Raw genomic sequence first — 12,787 nt, forward strand, 5'->3', positions numbered from 1 at the left:
CTCCTCCTCTCATTTAAATATTAATATGATGAATTATTACTGGAGTAACAGCTGTGCACTACTCATATCACGGCAACACAACCCTCCCCTCCTCAGCAGAGCACAGCTATTCCTGACTCGCGCTTTCTGCTTGACCTTCTCACTTCTTCTGGATGACTTTTTGAAAACTACTGTTGTTAGCTCTCGTTGTGCTGGCATTAGGATAGTCGTTCATTCTGGGTTTTCTGCTTAAATATTAATGATACTGAGGAATTCAAAAGATAGCTTCAGTAATGGTAAGTTAACCATCTGTGTGTGTTCTCCTATGAGATGTTTGTTTAGACAGAAAGAAATATAAAGTTTTAAGATCAGTCTTTCTAACTAACACCTATAAACATTTCTCTCTTTTAGAATTACTAAAATAATTATATATTGTCTTTTATATAAATAAACTCATTGTATATTAGTCAGCTAGTGTCTCTAGATAGTGCAGAGGAGTACCCAGTGTTGTACCTAGAAGTACTAATGCACTGCATTCTCCATAGATAAAGTATTATGAGAGGCTACTAATAAACTGTAAAGTCTGCTGAAAAGAAATATTTGGCATCAAACAAAGAAGGGGAGGCCGTATGAAGGAAAGAGAACACCATGAGTTAGCTCAATACGATTGGCAACGGCCAGGTAGAGCCTCCCCAGGCAGGCGTTAGGAGAGGTGAGGTGAGGTTTGGCTTGGTGGGTGCTCCTCTGCTGAGCACCTTTCACACGGTTCTTGTGTTGCTTTGTGCGTGTGGTTGACAAAGCCACAGTGAAAATGTCGCTCTGTGTGCAACGTTTGTGCTGCAGAAGGGTGGGGGGTTTGTTGCTTCTGGCCCCCAGTTGTGGAGAACTTAATGCCAGCAAGAGTCTATAGAAATTACCTCACTGCATTTGGTCAATTGCTCATATTTAGCATTGGATGAAACTTTTCCCACATTTCCCTGAACTTGAACTTGCTGCTCTTGTCATGTAGGGAGAAAAAAATCTGAAATGCTCTAACAAAGATTTTGAAATTAAACGTCCGTATCTTGATTTGTAATTTTTCTTTTTCTTTTTTCTAAATCAGTGTTCTTAAAGTCAAACAAAATGCCTTCCTTTTAAATGAAATATTGGTTTATTGCTTTGTAGGGGTTTTTTAAGTAGCTCATAATTATAATGGAGAACCTAAAAAGTTAATCCAAATTTATAAAGGGTGCCCATCTTTTCCCACTCCGGAAGAAATCAGTAGAAGCTTTTTTCCTGCTCTGCTCTTTTCTGAGCAAGCACTTGGTGGAAGCAAAGAACCCAATCCCGACTGTTTGCAATTACCACTGTAGCCAACAAGAGTGAACTCACGGATTGAGACATGCTCGGTACCACCAACATACCTATAAATATATATATATATATATGTTGGGGGGTTTTCCCTTTGTATTCTCTTCCTAAAGTTTATGGCAGTTGGATTTTTTTTCTCACTTTACCATTCACATAAGGGATATTTTTAAATTCTCCTGCAGGTTACTGAATTGCAAATTATTCAGCAAAAACGACACTTTCATAAAAAGCCTTTATACCTTGATGAACTTGTAGCATATCCCCCAGGTAAAATCTCAGGTGATGATCTGCAGGGATTGCGGATGAGCCGCGTAGCGATCTCCCAACAACTGTCCTCGTGGACGGAAGAGAAACCGCGGTCAGAACTACAAAGAATTTATGTAACCCAATTTAAAGCTCTAACAAAATGTTCCCTCGCTAAGAGGATTGTTATACTTAACGTGTGAGATGAAAATACTTTCTGAAGGTCAGGAATGCACAGAAGATAGATTAGATCTCTTGAAAAGACAAAAAAAAAGAGGTTTTTACCAGAAGTTTTTCCTCTGTGAGACTCTCAACTTGGCATTCTCAGCAGCTTATATAAGCACAGCTTTATTCCTGCAAACGCTGCGTTTGCTCTGCAGAGGGAGAGGAGCCTTGGAGCCCCGGCTCTGCACATGCGAAAACAATTGAAGGCAGACAGGGGACTCGGGGTGGTATTTTTTGCCACCATCAACAGCAGAAGTAAAAGCTTGCTTTAAAAACCACGAGGGGGGGTTTGGGGATGTATTTCCCAGGTTGTGCCCGCACGGTGCTGGAGGAGCTGGGCAGTGTGTGTACCTGCCCCGGGCCTCGGGCCGGAGAGGGTGGGCTTGCTGTGCAACGCGGCATTAGCCCTGCCAGCGGGATGGAGCTGTTTGAGGTCTTCTGCTAGTGACCATGGCTTGGTAAAGGTCCTGGGAGCCGACCTGCCTGCCACCGAGCGATGGAGGCGCGGGACAGCTCTGCTGGGGCTGGAGACGGGGGCTCTGAGAAGCACGTCTGGCCCAGGCGGGGCACTGGGGACCTGAGCCGTGCGCTCCTGGTGTCCAGGGACCTCAGTTGGCAGTTAACGCTGTCTTCGTAAAACTGCCAAACTATGCCACAAAACCTGGATTTGGCATGTTGGAAAACAGCTGTGTGAGATCTAGCTTTTCATAATAGGGTCTTGGAGATGGGGCAGGTTTTGAAATGCTTTTCACGTAGGATACCGTGGAAATAAAAAGACATTACAGGCTCTGTAACCATCAGAAAGTCAGGTTAATGTCACTGCTGCCCTTATCCCCTGCTCACAGTTACATATGATTTATGTCCGCCCTTCCACCAGCCAAAAACTGAGATTATGGAGAAGCCAATGATGGAGATCATTTAAACACTTATCTCCTCACTTCCTTCCCTGTTGCGTTCCCCTAACTCCTGGGGTCCCTCCCTGTGACCCCAGGTCTCCTGCCCACCCTCCGGCTGCCCCACAGCCTGGCTCTCAGCAGCGGGGGCTCCGGGGTCTGTGCCTGGGATGGAGGGGAAGCAGCAGGTTTGGGGCAGGAGAGGCTGCGCGTCGGAGCAAAATAACAGGAAGAAATTCCATCCTGGAGAGTGGGACATCTTCTCCCAGGAAACAGGCTCCTGCTTTCCACTGCTGAGAGCATTTCCCCAAAATACCTTTGTGAAGGCAAAATGAAGCTTCAGTAGGGTCCCCTGCATCCCTGCAGTGATGCCCAGTGCCCCCTCAGGGCTTCCCTGTGCCCCCCCAGCAACGCCTCACTGACCCAGGGGACAGCACTGACAGGGTCAGATCTTTCTCAGAAACTCTCTGGTCCACTTTTTTTCCCTCCCTATTGTGTTCCTTTACAAGAAGACCATTTGACCACCACCTCTCCCAACAGCAGGCGGCTCTCCAGCCCCAGGAGATGCCGCCTGGAGGGTTGATGCAGCCCCCGCCAGCTTCCAGGTACCTTCTGCTGGGGCAGAAGGTGTGGAAAGGCCGTTCCTTTGCCCAGGCAGAGGGGTGGCGATGGAGCAAGGCCGCACGGGCAGGGAGCGGTGGCACAGCAGAGCAGAATGTGGCGCTCGCAGCCCTTGGTGGCTCAAGCAAAGCTGGGAAGCTCTTGGGTTGGGATTGCCTTGGTCTCAGTGTTGTCCCGGTTTTGATAGACCATGACTTTGCCAACGGCTGATTCTTTGGATGGGAACAGTTTTGTGCTGGGTATATTTCCAAATCTGAACTTTGCTGGAATGCTTAACTCAAATATTTTTGTCATTTTACAAGGACCAGGGTGGAGCAGAGAATTGGTTTTGCCCTACTTAAAAATAGGCAAGCAAAGTTTCTGAAGGGCTCCCGCCTGCTCCAGAACGAGAGGGCACTTTTGAAATCCAGAGTCAAAGATGCGCGGTTTATCTTTGTGGAAAATCTCTCCGTGTCTATGAACTGGAGACCTCAGGTTTTGCAGACTGGATAGATGTGGTGGCAGATAAATTCCCACACTGTCTGTCAGCCCTGGGTGCGCTCCAGCCCGCTCAGCTTCCCAACAGAACAGAACAGAACAGCATTCACGAGTGACTGCAGGCGCTGGTGAGTTTGGGCACCTTAATTAAATATAAGTGGACTGTTCCTCCCATGCGCGGCTGTTAGTGGCTCCTGCTGGCTCCAGTTAAGAAGCCGGAGGTAGCTACCTGACTCATGTGGAAGAAACAAGGACCAAATAGGTACGAAACTTTAAAGGAGTAGGCTGGGAGAAAAAGCTTGTAAAAATGAGATTTGAATCGGAAAGGGGAAAAGAAAATAGCAGCTGGGAAATGGGAGGAGACTTGGAGAAACCAGGTGAGCAGCAGAGAGGTTGGTGGGGAGGGTGCAAGCTCAGCGGCTCTGGGGCTGAGGAGAATCAGAAGTGGCTGGACAAGGCCTGAGGTAACCTGCAAAAACAGCGAATCCAGGGCTCGGGGGTCTGCACTGGTGCGAGGAGTAGCAAGCACTTTGAATAAAATACCAATCCCTTGCAAAATTCAGTTCTAGAAATCTTAAATTGTCTGCCTGCTGCTAAGGGCTGCTGTGACCTTGATCTTTGTGACTCACCTCAGGAAAGTGGAAATGATGATATCCTGATGTTCTTGCAGATTGTAGAAATTGATTTAATGGGTAGTTGCAGAGCCCTTAAACTCTGGCGGTTCTGTGCTCAGACTGGGGCAATATGCGATGAATGAGGCACAGGGCAGCATGCTGATGTTGTTTTTTCTTGGTATATAGCTACTGGTGATCAGGCGAGCGCTACCTGTCCTGCGCGGTGACCGAAGCAGGGCCCTGAGCACTTGTGATGGGAAAAGGAGTACCTGCTCGTGCAGTAGTGCTGTGTCAGAGCAGATAGAGCTGTCCTGGTTACCGCGACTCTCGTGTCACATAGAGTTCCCCTCAAAGGTCAGGGAAGTTTACTGGCTGACATTAAGGCCCATGTTCCCATGGTCTCCTGGTACCCGAGACACTGGAGCAATCAGAAAGATAAATCTTCTTGTTCTTCTGTGTGAAAAGTTTCACAAGCATCCATTGCCACCCTGCAGTTTCACTTGATCTTGGCACTTACCGCAGGCTCTCGGTTGAACTTTTCCTACTTGACAACAGCCTGATCAAGCCTGGCCACTGATTTACCATCGCCCAGCAATGATTACATTCCTATTGTTTACTAACAAATATCATCAGACCTAGGGTGATAAACACAGGGTATGGGGTAGTACTTTGACCGCAGATTGTACATGTAGTCCTTGAATCATTTTTACTACAAGCAAATGAATTGCCTTAATTATTTAAATGGGGATATTATCAGAAACCATAATAATCTCACTTTACTTCTAGGAAGTATTTAGATAGTACATGCAGCTGTGGAAATTCCAGCTTGGGCAGTCTGTCAGGGAAAAACACACAGCTGACCTCTCGAAACCTTTGCAGGGCCGAAGGGAAACCCACCACCTTGGTTCTGATTAATATTGCCCTGTCTGTGGAGTCTCTGCGACGCGCCTCTGGCAGGCTGGAGAGTGCCAAGTCCTCCCTGGAGCTGCCCTTTGTCAGAGGAGGGTGGTTTGGGCAGCGAGCCTCCTTGTCCGGCCCCGCCAGGATCATCCCATTTGGAAAGCGAGGGCTGAGCCTCATGTCCATCCTTCATCTCTGGGCTGTAGGTTTTCCAGCAGTCTGTAGCTGGAGAGGCTGTCTGTCCTGGGAAAGTTGATAGCAAGGAAAAGCTGAGAGGTGTGTGAGCTTCTGTCTTACCCCTCTGGGCCATCATTGCAAGACACAGACCCCTAGGAAGAGCTTGCCCACTGTTGTCTCTTCATTGCTCTGTGTGGCCAAGTGGGATCTCCCACTGCGCAGCCTGACCTTGCCGTAGCCTCCCACTGCAGAACACGAGTGAATGGGCTTGTGTACCCGACTTCTGTGATAATGGTGCGAGGGAACAGAAGAAGGTCCTTCGCCTGGTTTGCGGTGCTGTGAGCCCCTGGGCACATCGGATTGCAGACAGGAAGCAAGTGGCGGCTCTTGCTGCCACCCAGGGCAGCACTGGAGCGGGTCATGGGCACACGTGAACGCTCGGCTCATGTTGGTGTCTGCTGAATTGCAGCAATCATGAGAAATCAGTATTGCAATTGGAGCTGGTCCAAAGGCTGAAACTCCTCTTCTTTGAATCATCTCGATTGCTTTTGTTTTGGGAGTGCCCAGATTAAACAATAAGAAGATATTTGAGATAATGGTGTGCAACTTTTTTTGTTTACTAAAATAGGTTTATCAGCAAATGATTTTATTTTAACTGAGGCTTAAAGGGTTCTCCAGTGTTTCATAAAACACAAAGAACGAGGGAGGAACACCTCTTCCCCTGCCAGGAAATATAGCTTTAGATGTACGCGGTCTCAAACGTGGGTTTAACAGCTTTTGACTGAATGCAATTGAAAACTGCTTAGAGATATGCTCGAGATAAGAGAATGCTGATGCACTGAAAAGCAGAACATTTCTCCACTCTTTAATCTCTCTTAGTTCCAGCTCACTTGCAAAGTCATCTCGCTACTCAGGTCATGAAAGACCCTCTAGGCATAACTAGGCTGTGAGATGTTTACCTGTATGAGATAACCGGTTTGCGGCTGTTTCTCAGTGATGTCCCAGCACCGGGGTACCCCAGGGAGGTGTTTCTGAGCAGCAAGAGCCCTGCACAACAAAGTGTCTCTATGGAACACACTGTCCAGGGGTGCTGTGAACAGCCACGTGAGGCCCATTCTGCATTCCGTATTACTGCTGCAAAGAGGAACAGATAGGTCTTGGGATCCGATGAACAGGTACTAACCAGCTATTATTGGAGCGCATGTAAGGAGTTTGAGTTGGAAGAGCCTTTGCTGAAGCTGCCAGGGTAAGCAGATGATCCCAGTGTTCGGCACCCATCGGAGTCTGGAGAACCTCCAGTGTGTGTGTTGGCATTTACAGTGTGTCAAGAGGGGAAAGCTCCTCCTTGAGAGTAAAAGACAAAGTGGCAAACTAGACAATTCTGATCAGTTTTTCCTCTTCAAAGTAATATTTAATTTTCCTGGTTTTCGTTGTAGTGCAGTTGCAAGCAAATACACTTTTTGCTTGAGTTGTAATAAGATAGAGGTCCTGTGTTTCATGAGCTTGATACCTTCTGCAGCAAATGCCACTTCTGTGTGTTGTATTTTGCCCTGTGCAGGTCCCTGTTTCTGAGCACTTCAGACTCTTGCCCTCTGTGGAGTGGGCTGAGCTCTTGCATCGTTTCCCGTCATCTGTCCAAAGCTATTTATAAAAGGTCTGCCGATTCGGGCACATTGGCAAAACCCCGTTCTCAGGAGGAGACAAATCGTTTGGTGATGTGTTCCTCCCAGCAAGTGTCTCAAAACTGTTGAGAAAACCTGAAATGTCCTAGAAAATCTTAATGAAAGCTAAGATATAATGGGATTGGGGAATATGGGCAATTGAATAGTCCCATATATTTGCAGTGGAAATCTTTAGAAATAGATGGTGCAACATGCACCGAGAAGAAGCTACAGAGTGTTAACGGGGAGGAGGTGGTTCCAAAATGTATATGTTTGCGAAATTAAAACTTTTGAGTTTGATGTCTGAAGATCCAACAAAAGTGACTCAGGGTAGCTCTTGCCATGCTCAGTATTTGATGGCAGATGCTCTACAGAAAGCCTCTACTTGTTGATATTTCTTGGGTTTCCCACGTCGCCAGCGTGGCCGGGGCAGCAGGAGGCCCTGAGCGAGGCTCCGCGTTTCCCAGTCCATCTGCTGGGCCTGATAAGTGCTATTTTGGGAATCCTGAAAAAGCTGTTGGCCACAGATGAAATGCCCCGAGCAACAGCACTGGCCTCGGCTTCCCAGCGCCTGCCGCGGCCCTGCAGGCACCGCGCTCCTTGCCGGTCCATCTGTAGCCGTGCAGCAGTGCTGCTGGCTGGGGAACAGCCGCAGCCGGGGGTCTGGGCAGGCTGGAGCCCACCGTGTGCAGGCACAGGAGACAGGGGTGGCCTTTGGCTGGGCAGGCACAAGGACATGAGTTCTGAATGTGTCTCCCCATCCAGCCCGTTTCATGCTGTTTTGGCAAACCGCCACGTGCTGCAGGTGGTGTAGGTGGGGTTGGAGTCCTCATCCTCCCATGAAGAGCCTCGGCAGGGCACAGATCTGTGGAGCAGCACAGGTCTGAGCGGCTTCCACTATGAAAAATTAGCATTGCTCTTCCAACCACCAAGTTGCCCATGGCAGCAATGGGCAGTCTCCTCAACCGCGGACAAGGATTCACTTTCTGCCCATGTCTTTCTTTAGCAGTTTACTGCAAAATAATATCTGAAAGTGTTTAAAAGGCCTCAACTCCCTGCACCTCCTTTCTCCTCATGTAAGCTTGTAGGTAACAGTTGTTGCTATTTGATCTGTACAAGCTGTGTGGCCTCGGGCTGGTGTTAGCTGGTGCCCATGTATTTCTATTGAGCTTTGCCCCTGTAAATGTATTTCAAGAGAATTCAGGTGTTGGTGAAAATGCTGGTGAGTGTTAGTCTGGTGGTTGTTTCCTCTGTAAAGGACAAGCGCTGCCGCACCAGCTGTATTTACAATTGCACAGCAAAGGCTTTATGTCTGTAACGCAATAGCAATCAAAAGGCTGCATGTAGGAAGGTTTACTGTTCTACAGGAACGAACAAGAACACTTCTACACAGCAATATGTAGAGGACTGCAATTAAACGCAATAGTTCTACAAAAACGTATAACTGTTCTACATAAATCCATCATCGGGCCTGTAAAACTTCTGCCCAAGAGCTGATGTAAATGCATTTTTTGTTGCTGAGAGCACCCTGCCCTGTTTCCAGGGCCTCTCTCCACACTGGGGTACTCGAGGTATTGCAGATATTTAAATGATATCTGTACAGTCACTTGCTGCCTTTCAACTCCAGCGGCACTGCAGCCGATGCAATAACCAGCACAGAGATGTCTTGGACAGTTGCTCTGGTGACACTTCGTGGGCAGAGGTGTTGTCCAAACTGCTTCACTGGAGGTGCCAGAGGCGGGGATGGCCGCAGTGCCACGGGACAGCTGGCACACACACAATTCTCTTATATTGTCCTGAAGTGCTGGGAAAAAAACATTTGGTGCTTCTCGTTTCCACTTCATCCTGTGCTTTGCTCTGTCACAACAGCCTTGCTGCTCTTTCTGTAGAATGTGTTTCATGCGCTGGCTCTGCAGCCTGGCTCCGGCACACCTCCCGTGTGCCATGCTGGAAGTTATAAGCAACTCAGGTCACTTGGAGCACCCGAGTGTGAAAATGTTGGTACTCATCACCCTTTAAAAGGTGATTAAACTCAGCCCACACTTTCTTAACTGCCTGCCTTGGTAAATTGTTCCACATTTGCTATTCTGCGCATGAAACACTGAGAGCTCTCTCTAAGTGATGTTAACTAACAAGGAACTGATGGAAGGCTGAGCAATATGGGAAAGCTCCAGCCCTAGCAGTGAATTTCACACGGAGAGGGCTGACACTTTCCGTGGTGACCCAGCTACAGGGCACGTTTCCTAAGCTTTCCTCTTCTCCCAGTATTGGCACAGCTCTGCCAGCCCCTGCTCCGGGCAGCGGCTCTGTCCCTGCTCTGAGTTGGTGAGCACACACAAACAGTAGGCAACGAATTGCCTGACTTAATAAAAACGTGTGATATTAAGCAGGGAGCCTGCATGCAGCTAGCTGTACCAACACGTCCTAAATTGCGGATGATCCACCATGGGGCAAGAATGACTAGTTCTGTTTTAATTGTTTAATGACTTTTTTTTTTCTTCATGCAGATCCACAGCATTTCCAAAGTATGTCACAGAACTCCTTTATCTCTAACCTCAAAGTTGAACAACATCTGGGACTTTCCTTTCCCACCTTCATTTGCCCGTTGTACTTTGCTGCTTCGGGTTTGAATTGGTCTCTGCTAATGGTCTGGTCTCTCCCAGTCTTTCTGTTGTGTCGCACAAGGATGAAGATCTTAGGGTTTGCTTTTTCCTTTCCGCTGATATTGTCACAGCTCCTTTCCTGATCAGGATGCAGTCAGTTCAGAGCTTGCTCCGGCAAAGCTGGTTCCACCAAGTGAGTGCAAGGGAGGTGCCAGCTCTGTGTGCCCAGACAGCTTGGCCGGGCAGACTTTAACTGAAAAGAGGATTTTGACACAAAAAAATGGTTAGACCAACCTTTCCCAAGAAACGGAGGTGCCCAAGAAGTGAAGCCACCTGAGCTGTTGGGTTGTCAGAGAAATTCTGATTTATCTGGACTGTTTGTGCTATAAACTGTAGGGTGGAAGAGCAAGTGTGTGGGAGAGGTTTTGCTTAATGCCCACAGAAAATGGGGCTGACCGGAGGCGGCAGAAGTTACAGAGACCCAGACAAACTATCGACAGGCTTGGGAGCTGTGCCAGCAAAACCAAATCGTATTTCAGGGCGCAGATCACCCTGCAGAACACAGATAAGCAGGAACAGGCTGATAAGGCAACAGAAACTGAATGTTTCTTGAATCTCATCGGCTCTTAATATGTTGCATTTTCTCTCTACATTCATCCCTATCCATGTGCAAAATGAATCCTAGAGAAACTGAGACAAAAGCCTGGAGCTGCCAAGTCACCTTGGGCAACCTTTTCAAACCGCCTCCAAGCCCTTCTTCCCTTGCCAACCACAATGGGTGCGGACGCTTTAAAATACTTCATTCCCTTTTATGCCCCAAGTAACAATGCACGCACAGGACTGAAATATTACATTGGAATTTACTGTCTGATCTTTTTGAACTTGGATATAGTAAATGAATCGCTGCTTCAATTCTAATTATTTTTTAATTGCTAGGCTTTGTGACTTTCGAAGTCCAGTTCTTTTCTTACTCTGCATTTTGCTGACAGTTAATATCTGCAAATGTTTTAGAATGGGTTAGTATCGTATAGCATACCATCTACATGCTGTGTAACTGCATTCTTGTGGGGAACAGGGAAACAATTCCACACAGTAATTTATAGCCTAATCAATAGCATATTAAAAATCTGAGAACAGATTAGCAGTTTGCTGCATTAGACAGCTGTAAGTGGCTGTGTGACACACAATTAAATTCTGAGCAGCTCTCTCTCACATGCTTCATAATTCTATGAACAGTGAAGCTGAAGACAAGTAACGTTCCTGGCCCATGGGCTTCCTTGTTGCATGATTTGCGTCCAGATTGAAAGATCTCATTCATTAGATCTTAGCACAGAATATGCTCTTAGAATGGCAGAAAAAAATCTGGAGGGGAGAAAACCAAAACCAACCAAGCAAAACCAACCCAAACCAAAAAACACAGGAAGAAGACAAAAAAGAAAGTAGTTCTTGATTTATTTATTAGGAATCCAGAGAAATGGTGGTACGGCTGGACTATGTGAGGTTCATGAGTGTGCTACCCCGGCGAGGAAACCTCCTCTGCGTTTGCTAAACTACTTTTCAAACAGCCTGGGCTGCTGCAGAGTGAACTGCATGGATGTGCAGCCCGCATGGGTGTGCAACCTGCATGGATGTACAGCCCGCATGGATGTGCAACCCGCATGGATGTGCAACCCGCATGGATGTGCAACCCGCATGGGTGTGCAACCCGCATGAATGTGCAACCCACATGGATGTGCAACCCGCATGGATGTGCAACCTGCATGGGTGTGCAACCTGCATGGATGTGCAGCCTGCATGGATGTGCAACCTCCACCTGCTGGAAAGGGCCGTGTGGTATTGGCAGACGGTCCCAATGGGCACACAATGACCATGGGCTCTCCAGGTGCTGTGGAAAGGCTGTAATGTAATGTTTTTCTTATTGCAGTACCCTAGAATCAGCTTGTTCCTTTGTCTCTCATAATGAAAATACTTTGTATGGGTGGAAGGATTCCTTAATTAACTAAATAGCTCTGGATTTAGACATACAACCACTGCTGCTCCTGCCTTTTTTGAGTCCCAGATCTCTTTCTTTAATGCAAGTAAATACTCCACTGTGGCTTGGCTCTGGTTGCCGTCCTAACATCACCTCTTCCAAATATGCACTCCTGCAGGTTTTTTTATAGCCTGTATTTAAACACGGGCCTTCTGGAGCAGCCAGTGCTGTAATCTTCCAACTCCGTTCTGCTGGGTGGGCAGAAGGACTGCAACTTTGTGCCTGACTTTTCTCCACTGTTGGCAGCAGGGTCAGCTGCCTATAAATTAGCAAACACTGTAATGTAAAGAGCCTGTTTAGTTACTGACTTCGTATGCGTGCTATTGTCAAATGCCAAGTCACCTCTCCTGCTACCGGGAGCAATGTCAGCGTTAGCAACACATCTGACTGAATTGAAACAGGTAATGCTTGGCTTCATAATTCAAGGGGGTTTAAAAGTTATTAAAATAACTTTGGAGAGTCTGGGTAGGGAGCACCCTGGATATTCATGTATTATTCATTTATTAAAAAAAAAAAAGTTATGTGATTTAGAAACGCAGGGGTCAGCTGGATGCTTCTGTCCAGATGGCAGCAGAGCGAGCTGTAGAACCCTGTGCAATGTAACTTCTATCCTAGCACTAACTACAAATAACATGTCTAACCAGTAAAATTGAGCATTAATTGTTTTACCTTCTTTTGAGTCGTTCTGCACTGACAAGGCCTGAGGGGGACGCAGGGAAACGGCACCCTGTCCTGAGAGATGTACCAGACTGCGTCAGGGCAAGCAGAAGGCTCTTCCGATAGCTACAGGCCTGCTGATTTCATGCCTCTCTCCAGCGAGAGTGTTATATGACTCTAAGAAATTTAAAATAATTTTTATTATTCTAAACGAGCAAAACAGTGCTGGGCGGCCACGCAGTCACCGCTCCACGCAAAGGCGCGCAAATCGGGTACAGAAAAAAGTGTTTATATAGCGTCTGTAAGTACCCGCCCCCCGATCTTCTTCCTGATTGCTCAGATGCGTTGCTATGCT

General features: G+C 47.3%; 1 protein-coding gene across 1 annotated transcript in view; it reads left to right on the top strand.

Annotated features, from left to right (window-relative positions):
* Positions 1-257: 257 nt before the first annotated feature.
* MAPK6 (mitogen-activated protein kinase 6) overlaps positions 258-12,787 on the top strand; it is a 28,204-nt gene continuing 15,674 nt past the window's right edge. Inside the window, exon 1 of the mRNA XM_065847052.2 lies at positions 258-275. The gene's annotated coding sequence lies outside the window, so the exon portion shown is untranslated. The remainder of the gene's footprint in view (positions 276-12,787) is intronic.

Source organism: Patagioenas fasciata, chromosome 12 (assembly GCF_037038585.1).
Source record: "Patagioenas fasciata isolate bPatFas1 chromosome 12, bPatFas1.hap1, whole genome shotgun sequence".
Lineage (NCBI taxonomy): Eukaryota > Metazoa > Chordata > Aves > Columbiformes > Columbidae > Patagioenas > Patagioenas fasciata.